Genomic DNA, 13,402 nt, shown 5'->3' on the forward strand with positions numbered 1-13,402 from the left:
CCAAGAAACACCTTTACAGTAATAACTTTGAATGTTAATGGACTAAACTTACCAATTAAAAAATACAGATTGACAGAATGGACTAAGAAATATAATCTAGCTATATGCTGCTTATGAGAGACTCATCTTAGGCACAAGGATACTAATAGATAAAAGGATACAAATAGCTTGAAAGTAAAAGGATGGAAAATTATGTTCAATGCAAGCTGTAACCAAAAGAAAGTGGGAATAACAATCATAAAACTTTATGCTCCCAATCAAGGAGTTCCAAGAATATGAGACAAATATTGGCAAAACTGAAGGGAGTTATATATGTTTCAAGAATTATAGTAAGAGATTTTAATACACCACTCTCCTCTATAGATAGAACAACTAGACAGAGGATCAATAAATAGAGAACTTAAACAATTTGACAAATCTAATTAAACATGATAGACATATATAGGTTGTTACACCCCAAAACATCAGGATATACATTTTTCTCTAGTGCAAATGGAACATTCTCCTGGATAGATCATATTCTGGGACACAAAATAGGTATTTAAAATTTTAAAAACATTTAAATTATTCAAAGCACTTTCATTGAGCACAGTGGAATCAAGGTGGAAATCAATAACCACCAAAGAAAAAGAACCCTCACCAAACTATGAAGATTAAATAACGTGTTCTAAGCAACCAATGAGTCAAAGAAGCAATTGCTAGAGAAATTGGTAGCTCTCCAGAGAAGTATGAAAATGAGAATAGAACGTGTTAACATTTATGATGTGCATCAAAGACTGTGATAGAGGGCAATTTATTTCCCTAAATGCCTCTATTAAAAAAGAGGAAAGAGCAAAAACTGAGGAATTAATTGTTCACTTGGAAGAACATGAGAAAACTAACCCAAAAGAAAATAGAAGAAGAGAAATAACCAGATTAAAACAGAGTTAAATGAATGGGAGAGAAAAAGATTAGAAAGAATCAATAAAACCAAAAGTTGGCTTTTTGAGAAAATCAGTAAAATCAATGGCTCACTAGCAAGGCTGACAAGGAAAAAGAGAGAGAGGATGCAAATAAACAAGATACAAAATGAGAAGGGCATCATTAAAACAAACCCTGATGAAATAATTTTAAAAAATCATAAGAAGATACTATGAACAACTGTATGCCAACAAACTAGACAACTTAGATGAAATGTAAAAATTTCTGGAAATACACAAACAAGCTACACTGATGCAAGAAGAAATAGAAGATCTCAACAAATCAATCACAAGTTAAGAGTTTCAATCAGTCATTAAAATCTTCCTACCAAAAAAAAACCCCAGGGCCAAATGACTTCACAGCAGAATTTCATCACACATTCCAAACAGAACTACAACAATCCTACTCAAACTTCTTCAAAAATTGATGAAAAAGGAACACTACCTAACTTATTTTATGAAACTAACACCATTTTACTATCAAAACGAGGTAAAGATGCTATAAGAAAGGAAATTATAGGTCAATCTCTCTAATGAAAAGAGATGCAAAAACTCTCAACAAAATACTAGCAAATCAAATCCAACAACACATTAAAAGAATTATACACTACAATTAAGTGGGGTTTATACCAAGAATGCAAGGATGGTTCAGCAGAAGAAAATAAATTAATGTAATACAGCACATTAACAAAACTCAAAAAGGAAAAATCACGTGATCATCTTGATTGATGTTGAAAAAGAATTCAACAAAATTTAACATCCTTTTCTGATAAAAAAAACACTTCAATAGGTAGGAATCAAAGGTAACTTATTCAGTCTGATAAAGGTATATATGACAAACTGATAGTCAGCATTGTACTCAATGGAGGGAGACTGAAAGCTTTCCATCTAAGATCAGGAATGAGAAAATTGTGCAATAAATTCTAGCTAGAGCAATCAAGCAGGAAAAGAAATAAAATGACTCCAAATTGGAAAAAAAGTAAAATTTTCATTTTTCAGATGATATGATATTGTGCTTGGGAACTCATGAGAAATCTATAATAAAGTTACAGGATCTAATAAACAAAATCATTAAGTGTTTGGGATATAAAGTTAATGTGCAAAAATCAGTAATGTTTCCTATACACAAGCAATGGTCTAACTGAGGAGTCAATTAAAGAAAAAATTCAATTCTAAATGACAACTAAAAGAATCAAGAACCTAGGAACATAAAAGGCTTGTACTCAGAAAATAGTAGAGCATAACTAAAAAAAGAAATCGAAGAAGAACTATATAGGTGTAAAGACATTCCCTGCTCATGGATAGGATGGCTCAAAGTATTTAAGATGTCAATTCTACCCAAACGGATCTACAGATTCAATGCAGCACCAATCAAAATTCCAACAATTTTCTTTGAAGACTTGGAAAAGCTAGTTTCTGAATTCATGTGGAAGGGAAAGAGAACCTGAATAGCTAAAAGCATCCTAAAAAAGAGGAAGAAAGTGGGAGGATTAACACTTCCTGATTTTAAAATGTATTATAAAGCCACAGTGGTCAAAACAGCATGATACTGGCACAAAGATAGAAGTATTGACAAAGGGAATTGAATAAAGAGTGCAGAAATAGACCACCAAATGTGTAGTCATATGATCTTCAACAAGACCCCAAAACTGGGACAAAATAGTCTTTTCAATAAATGGGCATGGAAAAACTGGATATAAATAGCCCTAAGAATGAAAGAGGACCCTTAACTTACACAATACACAAAAATTAACTCAAAGTGTATCAAACACCTACATATAAGAACAAGTACTATAAGACTCCTAGAAGAAAATGTAAAGGAATATTTTCAAGATGTAGTAATAGAAGGTAGCTTCCTCAACTTTGCATCCAAATCACAAACAACAAAAGAAAAAAAAAACATAGATAAATGGGAACTCCTCAAAATCAAATTCTTTTGTGCCTCAAAAGACTTTGTCAAAAAGGTGAAGAGGCAGCCAACTCAATGGTAGAAAATATTTGGAAATCACAAATTGGATAAAGGTTTGATATCCTGTGTACATAAAGATATCATACAACTCAACAAAAGAACAAACAACCCAATTTTAAAATGGGCTAAAGATATGAATAGATATTTTTCTGAAGAACAAACACAGATGGCTGAAAAGCGTATAAAGAGATGCTCATTTTCATTAGATGTAAGGGAAATACAGATCAAGACTATAGCGAGATACCACATCACACCTATAAGAATGGCCTCTGTTAAACAAACAGAAAACTACAAATGTAGAGGATGTGGGGGAATCTTGAAACTTATGCACTGCTGGTGGTAATGCAGAAGGATTGCATGCAGGGAAGGTAAAACCACATATGGAGTAGGTGTCTGTTCCATTTAGAACAAATTGCTGTCTCTGATGGAAGTGGTTCAATGTAATCAACCTGCCAATAGGTAGCATGTTGCTCACCTCAAGGAATGGTGACATATTGGGGCCTAAGTGTTGGTCTCTGTTTCTGACAGATTGGGCACTCAGCAGTGGCTATAGCTAGGTCAGGCTTGGTGAGAGGAAGTTCATGTTGCTGAGTCTATGCAAAACCTCCCTTTCCTACCACCATGCCCACTTTGTTCACGAGCCCATTGGGCAAAGGAAGGAGCAGCTGGGGAAAGAGGATGACTTGTGGCAGCAAAATGGGTCATCTTATCCACTCAATTAAGACCTTTTTCTGCTGAAGTCAAGCATTCACATTAGACACAAATATCTTCATGTTCTTTGTCCACTCAGAAAAGTCTATCCACATAACCTCTTCACAAGACCACTTTGTCACCAATTTTCCTATCATGCTCCTTGCAAGTCCCTAACCAACCATCCAAACCAACAGCAACAATCCATGAGTCAGTATACAGATATACCTCTGGCAAGTTCTGTTTCCAAGAAAAATGAACAACTACACCTGCTGCTCAAAATTCCACCCATGGGAGGAATTCCCTTCACTACTGTCCTTTAAGGACATCCCAGAAAGGGGCTTTAGGGTTGCAGTTGTCCACTTTTGGGTAGTACCTGTATATCATGCAGAACCGTTTGTAAACCAGGTCTGAGTTTTCTCTTCCTCAGTCAACGGACTCTAAGGAACTCCCCAAGATGCCAATGCTCTGGTCTGGAAAGGAGAAGGTAATGTGACAAGAGTAGGGGCCATGGGCATTGGGTCACTTCCTTATGTAACTTACTTGTGCCTTCGTGACCTGCTCAAGCCCTGTCTCTTACATGCCAATTCCATTTTATGATTCAGTGCTGCTATACAAGCCCAACTTTGTGACTTGGTGGGTCAGACAATACCAAGCTCATGATAGAAAACTCAGGACTTATAGTAACTTGGTGACCCATGGTTAAGCATTCAGTTTCTACTGAGGTACAGTAGCAAGCCAAATGCTATTTCTCAAAAGGAGAGTAGTTATCTGCAGAGGATGGTAATGTTTTACTCCAAATTCTTAAGGGCATGCATTTTGATTCTCCCATGTAAACCTGCCAAAGGCTCCAGATAACAACTCTATTTGCCACTGACCCTTCCAGCACCATTGGATCTCTGGATTATATGGCCCAATTGGCAGCACATCTTGCACAGCATACTGGACTTGTTTTAGAGCATCCTTTTTTTCTGGTTCCCTCTCAAAATTAGCAGCTTTCCTTGTCAATCACTTAATAGGACAAAGTAACACACCCAAAGGAGGAATATATTGTCTCCAAAATCCAGAGGCCAACTAGGCATTGTGCCTGTTTTGTGGTCATATGTGGGGCCAGAGGTAAAACTTATCTTTCACCTTAGAATGGATATCTCAACATGCCACACACCACTGGATGCCTAGAAATTTCAGTGAGGTCAACAGTCCCTGTACTATTTTTTATTTATCTCCTATCCTCTGAAATGTTACTGCCTTACAAATAAGTGTAGAATAGTTGCTACTTATTGCTTGCTATGCCCAATCAACATGAAAACATCAACATAATGTGTCAGTGTGATATCTTGTAGGAGGGAGAAACTATCAAGATTCCTGAGGACAAGATTATGACATAGGCCTGGAGAGTTGATATAACTATGAGGTAGGACAGTGAAGGTATACTTCTGACCTTGCCAGCTGAATGCAAGCTGTTTCTCATAGTCCTTACTAACAACTATTGAGAAAAAAACTGTATTTTTCAGATCAATAGCTGCATATCAGTTACCAGGGCATGTGTTGATTTGCTCAATGATAATACATCTGGAAGAAGAGCTGCAATTGGAGTCACCAAGTGGTTAAGTTTACAATAATCCACTGTGATCCTCCAAGGCCCATCTGTTTTCTACACAGGCCAAATAGGAGAGTTTAATGGAGATGTGGTATGAATCACCACCCCTGCATCCTTCAAGTCTTTAGGAGTGGCATTAATCTCTGCAAACCTTCCAGAAATCCAGTATTGCTTCTGATTTACTGTTTTGCTAGGTAGGGGAAGTTCTAGTGGCTTCCACTTTCTTACCATAATAGCTTTTACTACTTGAATCAGGGAACCAGTGGGGGATTCTGCTAGTTACTGAGTATGTTGATTCCAATGATGCATTCCAGAACTTGAGAAATCACCACAAAATTGATCCTGGGACCACTGAACCCACTGTGAGACGGACCTGAGCTAATGCTCCATTGATCACCTGACTTCCTTAAGCCCCTGTTCTGACTGGTGGACCAGAGTGATGCTTTGGGTCTCCTGGAATTAGTGTTACTTCTGTGACAGTGTCTAATAATCCCAAAAAAATTTTATCATGTCCTGTTCTCCAATGCACAGTCATTCTGGTAAAGGGCTTGGGGGAAGATTAGCAGCATAAATATTGGTAGCATAACAGGATCCTTCCCCAAGGGTACCTGATCTTCCCCTCAATTAAGGGACTCTGTGTCTATAAACTATCTCAAGTCTGGGAATTGATGAAAGGGTCATGACTCTCTGTTTTTTGTTATTCAAGTTAGATTTCTATTCACTTGACCTAGAACTCTTCTGCTTATACAGCTCAAACAAAATTGAGTAAACTGCCCATTTACTTCTAGGTGCCTTATGATCTACTAGCCAGTGCTACAAGTCTCTGTGACTCAGATTACTTTGACTGCTGCTTTGAGTCTACTGTCCATTATGGTATCCATGCCCACCTAGTATATGGCAATTAACTGTTGCCACATGTCTTCTGCTAACTTGTGATCCAGTCATCCCCTGTGTGTCTAAGGATTCCAACTCAATGATAGCTCTTCCCACAGTAATATCTGACCTACAGAGAAGGGAGACTCCAGAGCTCTTCGAGGATGATGCAGCTAGTCTCACCAATTTATTCTTCAAATTACTGGTGAAAGATGTGTCCTCTGGACATTCCTGGAGTGCGTGAGCAGGTATTCCATGATAAATCCACCTAACATTCCAATACTCTAAGCCTCTGGAGTCCCTTATCTACATTGTATGGGTGTTCTGAGATTTCAACTTCAGTAATGTTGGTCACTTTTAATCCATGTTTTAGCCAACTATCCAAACAAATTTATAATGCTCATTCTAACCTCTTGAGCTATAACACTGCATCCAGAATCTCTGCTTAGTAAATCCATATCAATAAATTCAGCTTGATCCAACTTTATATCCCTTCCACTATTATTTTGCACCCTTAATATACATTCCTACCCATATTCCCCTGATTTCTGTCTATATGGATTGGGTAATTTATACAGTTCTTTTGGAATATTGCATACTGCCACCTGGGTCACACTTTGTTCCTCACCTTTCCAGTTGGGAAATTAGTCTAATCATGAGTCTTGAAGAAAAGAGACTTGGTGGGGGTGGGTCATGAAAACTATCAGAAGTATCCTTCAAGCCAGTTATCTCAGGACATTCCATTGCAATGTCACCTGGTGAAACAGGATTAATCACTCCAGGCAGAGGAGTGATGGCTATTTTCCAGGGGGAGGTGGTTACCAGTTTAGCATGCACTGAAGGCTTAATCTCTTTAGGTGGAGGTTCGACGGCAGACTCATCTGGATGAACTGGAGTCTGTGAAGCTGTTTCCTCAGGGCAGGCTAGAGGTAGGTTGTCTATTTCCTCAGGACAGACCATTACAGGTCTATCTAGCAAAGATTCTACAGATTCCAAGGTTTCCATGTCTCCATTGCCATCATTATCAAGCCATATGTCCCCATCTGAAGTTTAATCCCATTCTTTTCCAATCAAAGCCCTTACTTTAACAGCAGACATCCTGCAAGTTGGAGATTTTTAATTTAGGTTGTAAATCTGCTAATCACACAATGATGCTCTGTCTTTGGTTTTCAGAGATATCAATTCTGTGACCACAAATAATAAGGTTTTCTTTCAGGGTACACGTGGAAACTTTTACATCTTTCATATAGCACTTAAGTTGTAAATTTGAAGCCTTCAGCTCATCAATTTCTCTCATAACTGTTTCCAGAATGTCTAGTAGCAACCAGCCAACATCATTGTACCTCTTAACTTGATAAAACTCCTTTAAGGTGTCAAAACATTCTGACCCAGAGCCTTGCTTCACATACGTGTACAATTAGCAGAATCAAATGGTGACATTTTGTGTATCTCTATTGCCAACTCACCCTATGAGCTGTCAATACCATCTTGATTGCTGTAAAGAGTTATTAGTGCCTTTGAGTCTAATTAGAGTAGAAAATCAGTTGTAAAAGCCCATTTTTAAGATTCTGTTTCTCAAGAACCATTCCTATTATCAAGCTGTACTAGTCAAGGTTCTCTAGAGAAACAGAACTAACAGAAGATATCTGTAATGGGGATGCAGGAGCCCAAAATCTGTAGCGCAGCTGTGACACTGCCAACTCTGATGGAGGGTCATGTATAACTTCAAGTAAAAATCCTATCTTCACCCTTAAATGTCTTCAACTGATTTGATCAAATCCGACTGATTGGGTTATTTTGTTTGTTGGAGACATGCCCTTAGTTGATAGTAGACATAATCAACCACAGCTGCAATCAGCTGACTGATGATTTAGTAAACCAGTCTTCTGGTTTATCAACAAGTTATGCAATATCGTTACAGGAACAGTTAGTTGATTGTACTTACCTGACCAGACAACTGAGCACCATCACTTGGCCAAGTTGATGCAAGAACATCACAAGGGAGTTAACTATTACTGGGTAGTTCATACTTCAATGTGACATAACAATTGTGGTTTATTCCTTACATAATGGTAATGGTGAGTCCTGCTAAATCAGGGGCCTCAATGAACAAAATTCAGAGCTCAATCATACGTGATTTCTCTTCAGTAATAATGAAAAATGATAGAAATATTATACACATCAGATAGTTTGAATTTAAACATAATAATATGCTTAAATGGTACCACCCATCACAGTAAAATCAGGCATAAATGTCGGGCGTGCATGAGACAGAGGTTACATACTCACTGCAGAGCTATAGCAAAGCTGTCTCTGTGGGAAAGATACCTGATATCCTGAAAAGACTAAAGTGTAGCAAAACTGCTTGAGTCTGGGGCAGAAGGAGGCCTTGGGAAACGGGTAACTTTTTGACTCATGCAGTTACAAGGAAGCAGACGGTTCAGCTCATGCTTCCTCTTTCCCCATTCTTTAGGTACATTTTTTACTTTCTTTACCTTGAAGCCCTATAAAATAAACCATTCTGAACCTCAGCATCTTTGTCTCCATCCGAGCTCAGAATCCCACCTGGTCCCAGCTTTAACTATATCTGTGTCTGGGCTGTTAGTTAGAAGCAATACTGCAATGAATGGAGCCTTGGAGTTATGAACTCCCTGTCACACCTCTTATATATTTAGAGGCTGCTGTAATGAGATCAAACAATTTGTTCCTAGCAAATCATAGCAGAATATGTCAAGCTTGAGATTATCTAGGGAGTGTTACTTCCACAGATCCTGTGGTTCTCAATAGGAGCTGTTCTTTGATTATTGATTTTGGGATAATTTCTTAACAAAAGGGGGCTTCCAGGGCTCTTATACTCCAATCACATTTCTACCAAGCTCCAGAAGAACCAAATCTACCTTGAGCACACTTCTTCACTTTCATTTAAAATCTTAATTCTAGGTATAATTTATTACTGTCACCATTTCCATATTCTTAATTGTCCACATTTTCTATTATGACTGTGACTCAATGACCAGTGTGTGGCCATGCCCAACCTTTTCAAGATCTTGCAACGTTTAAACCTATTATGCCTGGCCAGTCCATACATGCAATAATACACATATTAATGGGTAACTTTGACATAATATGTGTAAATAGTTGGACTAACTACCTTGCACACCGTAAGTACTAAATGAAATTAGCTATTATTAATGACCTGATTTTTCTTATTTTCTTTCATATTTGTTTTCCACCTTTCATTCTCACTTATTTGTTCTATGTATCCATTCTTCAATATGTTTTTCCCTAAGGCAATATATTAAAATTATGATGAAAATATACAAATTTATTTTAGGAAGGATAAATTATGACACGATGGTAAAATCATGTTATCTATTTCTAGTTTATCTATCATTATCAATATAATCCTGGATTACTTTATCAATATGAAAAGCATCATGGAAAATTACTTTAAAGTTGGAAACTATAGTGATTTTATTTTATGTGTTTCTTCGTTAGCTAAAACTGGGATTCTTTTCATAGAGAGTATACGGACGATGCATGCTTGATTATACACTCATATTTTCTTAAGTTACCTAAACATCATGATCATCCTTCATCTCTTTAAAAGAATACACCGAGTCACAGCTCAAATAAGGCAGTGTGGAAATACTATCCAGCTTTTCATCCAAATATTTTTCATCTCTGTGTGATGTAAAATCCTTTAGGATTTTTTTAGGTTTGGGACCTATGAACACTATAGAACATTCTACTTTGCTGCTGTTCTATCTGAGTCCTAGTTATGCCCTCTGAGATCTCCTTCTTTGTTCATTAATCTTCAGAGGAAATGGGCAACAGAGAATATATGCTCCTGGGAATGCACAGTTTGAAATGTTCTTTTTGTGGTACAGTTTTAGATGAACAGAGTTGCTTTACAGGAAAAGAATCACAAGCTATAAAAAATATTTCAGTATTAAAACTTCTATTCCTTCCTATGACAAGAAAATATATCAATTTACTCATTATTTTGAACATAAGAAACCCTTTCCCTAAAATAACCTCTGTTAAGTGTCTGCACTCTGAGACCCTGGTGTTGTTAGTGCATTTTAAATTGGCTTGATGTCCAAACCTCTTACAGGATCCTTTACATACATATGCAATTTTTTTAACTTGATAGTTTGCCTCTAATTAAAATGTATTTTTTTCTTGTTTGGCATTTAATGACTATGCTACTATGTCTATATAATAGAAGCTATATAGCTCTTCACAAAGAGACTAAAGCTCATAATTCTCAAGGACATTCCATTAATTAAAAATGAGAATAGTGTGAAAACGTCATTTAAGTAAAAGTTATCAAATGGTATGACACATAGTTCCAAATCATATATTATTAAATTCCAGAAGAAAAAAACATTCTGAAAAGAATGTATTTTGAACTGTGAAGACTTTTTTCAAACCTGACTAAGAATCTCAAAGAGAGCAGAAATGCAGAAAATGCAATTAATGGTGTACTTAAATGAAAACTAAAGCCTTCTTTCTAATTTATGGGATAATTCACTGTACTCATATGTGTCATCTTACATGAATTATGCGGTCTTTTCAAAATAAAATATTGTGACTCTTAAAATTTGGAGGTAAAAGGAAAAATATTTTTCAAGGAGTTGATAAGTGAAATATTATTCTTACACATTATTAAAAAGAAGAATGAACTCCAACACAGGCGTTAAGTTGGCGTGTCCAAGCAGCCAGTTGCCTCATTATGTCCATTCTGCATTGCTCACATAACCATCAATAAGACTACACTTTACAGCCTTCCCTGCAATCTAGTATGGCCATATGACTAAATGCTATAATGGCAAATGGAATATTTGCCAGAAGTAATATGTGCAACTCTGGTTCATGTTCTTAAATGGCAGAAGGTGTCCTTCTTTACTCTGAACCCCTTCTTGCCAACTAGAATATGGATTAGATGATATTCCGACTGTGCAGGGTAGAAGGAAGATCAAAAGGACAGATGGGATTTGTCCATCTTATTTCAGTTAAATGAAAACATAATTAATAAAAAGCATGATTAATTAAATGGTGTATGAAGTAAGTAATTTAAAATATTGTCCAAAACATATTTATTTCAAAATTTGCATTAAAATTAGTTAAGGAATTGTAGCAAAATATTTACCCTTTTTTTTATGTGAGTTAAAACATAATTTAGATGTCTACCTATAATTTACATTTTGTTTTAGAGATTGATACTAATATTTCCAAATAATGTTTCTGCTGATGTTTTCACATATTTTGCAAAATACAATATTAACATTCAATAGTTTGATGATATGGGAAATAAGTCAACTGTAAATAAAAATGTATGGACCAAAGAATAAAAAAGTAAAATATTCATGATGCAATGATATACTTTTGACAAGGAATGATTTATACATATTTTAGAATTCTTAGAAAGTTTGGGAATGATTACACTTAGAACGTTTTGTGTGGTTTGGTTTTGAGTACTAATGGAGTCATCAGGCAAAAGGAAAACAGATAACTGACATTTAGTCAAAGAAACAAATGAAGACCAAAAACAATATTCAAATAGTTGAAATGATCCTAGAATCTAGTGCTGGAAAGCAAGTAAATTAAAGATTTAAGCAAAAATATAATTTGTAGGACATTTTAAGTAGACAATTTTATTTTATAAAATTCATTTACAAAAAACATTTATACTCCCAAGCATTTAAAGTTGTTTTTATATTTCCCTGAATAGATAACATTTCTTTCATAAAAAAAAGTTACCATTTACTTCACTATTTTTATTAGTCTCAAGCTCTCTTTTCCCTTCTTTTCTACTCTTGATTTCCTTATTGGTTGAGTTCGTGAGTAACATGGAGAAATAGAAATCATTCTTATACAATTATTTTATATAGTGCTGTTACTGAAAAAGTAACACCATCTCCCATGATCCATCAGATTTAATCCAGATACTGTGTTAACCAAAGAATGCTTGCTATCACGTATTGATCAGATCCCTACTTCATAGTTTGAGAGTTTTTAGCTATATTATATACCATTGAGTAAAGGGATATTCACATACCAATATTTCTTTTCTGTGATTTTTTTTCACTTGCATGCATTAGACGTTAGTATAAGAAGGTATATGGTAAAACAGAAACCTGGAGCCTTCAGGAGTGCATGGGCATGGAGAGGTGACCAGGAAGTAAGCCAAGCTACTCCTTGAATGCATCCTCAGGTGCACCCTCCCTGCACTCGCCCTGCACTCACCCCACACCTCAGGCACCTTAACCCAGTCACCCACCCCCAAACTGCACTCCAAGGGACCCTGCCCTAACCCTTGCCCCCCATGCATCCCCTCCCCACACCTTGGCCCACCGTGCTAACATGACTGTCTTAGTGTAACCCACCTCTCCCTCACAAACACACAGTCTCACCCCACCCATCTGGAGACCTGCTCAACCCCTGGGCCCCCACCTCCCCTTCCCTGCCTCCTGCCGGCAGTCACAGGCACATCAACGCTGCTGACACTCACCTTCATATCTAGGCTACACCTGTCCCCAGCCCATACAGTCTCACAACCCCGCCCCGCCCCTTTAGACCTCTGCCCACATGCACACCAGCATCATGGCTCCTAGACCACGCACATGCACAGCCACATCCTTCCAACCAGCGCCCAGGCATATGTGCATCTACCGCTGCACCCCTGTCCCACACATCCACAAATTTTTGCCCCACACACCTGCACAAACACCCTGTTCCCTGGCAAGTACTCATGTGTGCATCTATGCTACATAGACCACATTTTCCAACTCTGCCACCACCCTGTGTACCCGTGCCAGGGCCCCGCCCACCTGACATGACCCACCACTGACCCATGTCTCAGCAACACCGGTGACCTGTGCCCCACCCCTACACCCTCACACATCTGCATCCCTGGGCTCCCTGGATCCCTCCCCTATGTAAGGACACACCTGTGCCCTGCCCTCCCTGTGTTTGGCCCTCACACCCTGATAGTCATGACCCTTGTGCTCCATGTGCCCACCCACATCCTGCCTGCACACCAAACCCTGTGCATCTCCGTGGAGCTCCCATCCACCTCCTGCCATGCCCTACCTCTGTGCACCCTATGCCACATCTGCTCCTGCACTCTAAGGCCTGTCTACTACTAAAATAACTCAACTTCCAAAGTAACCCTATCAAGATATTTACATACCTTGAAGGCAACAGAAGATCACTAAGCATATTAAGATGCAGACAGATACAGCCCAGTCTAATGACCAAATTAAAGCACTAGAGTAGACAAACTTTGGAACAACTAATCAAAGA

The 13,402-nt window shown here is 37.6% G+C and overlaps 2 long non-coding RNA genes across 6 annotated transcripts in view; one reads left to right on the forward strand and one right to left on the reverse strand.

Moving 5' to 3' along the window:
* Positions 1-13,402, forward strand: part of LOC143654803 (uncharacterized) — a 296,513-nt gene that overhangs the window by 144,241 nt on the left and 138,870 nt on the right. The gene's annotated exons all lie outside the window — the stretch shown is intronic.
* On the reverse strand, positions 3,995-8,084 carry LOC143654802 (uncharacterized). Its single transcript, XR_013161968.1, has 2 exons — positions 8,037-8,084; positions 3,995-4,091 (listed from the first exon to the last, which is right to left on the reverse strand). It is a non-coding gene; the product is annotated as an uncharacterized LOC143654802 (long non-coding RNA).

Source organism: Tamandua tetradactyla, chromosome 14 (assembly GCF_023851605.1).
Source record: "Tamandua tetradactyla isolate mTamTet1 chromosome 14, mTamTet1.pri, whole genome shotgun sequence".
NCBI classification, from domain to species: Eukaryota; Metazoa; Chordata; class Mammalia; order Pilosa; family Myrmecophagidae; genus Tamandua; species Tamandua tetradactyla.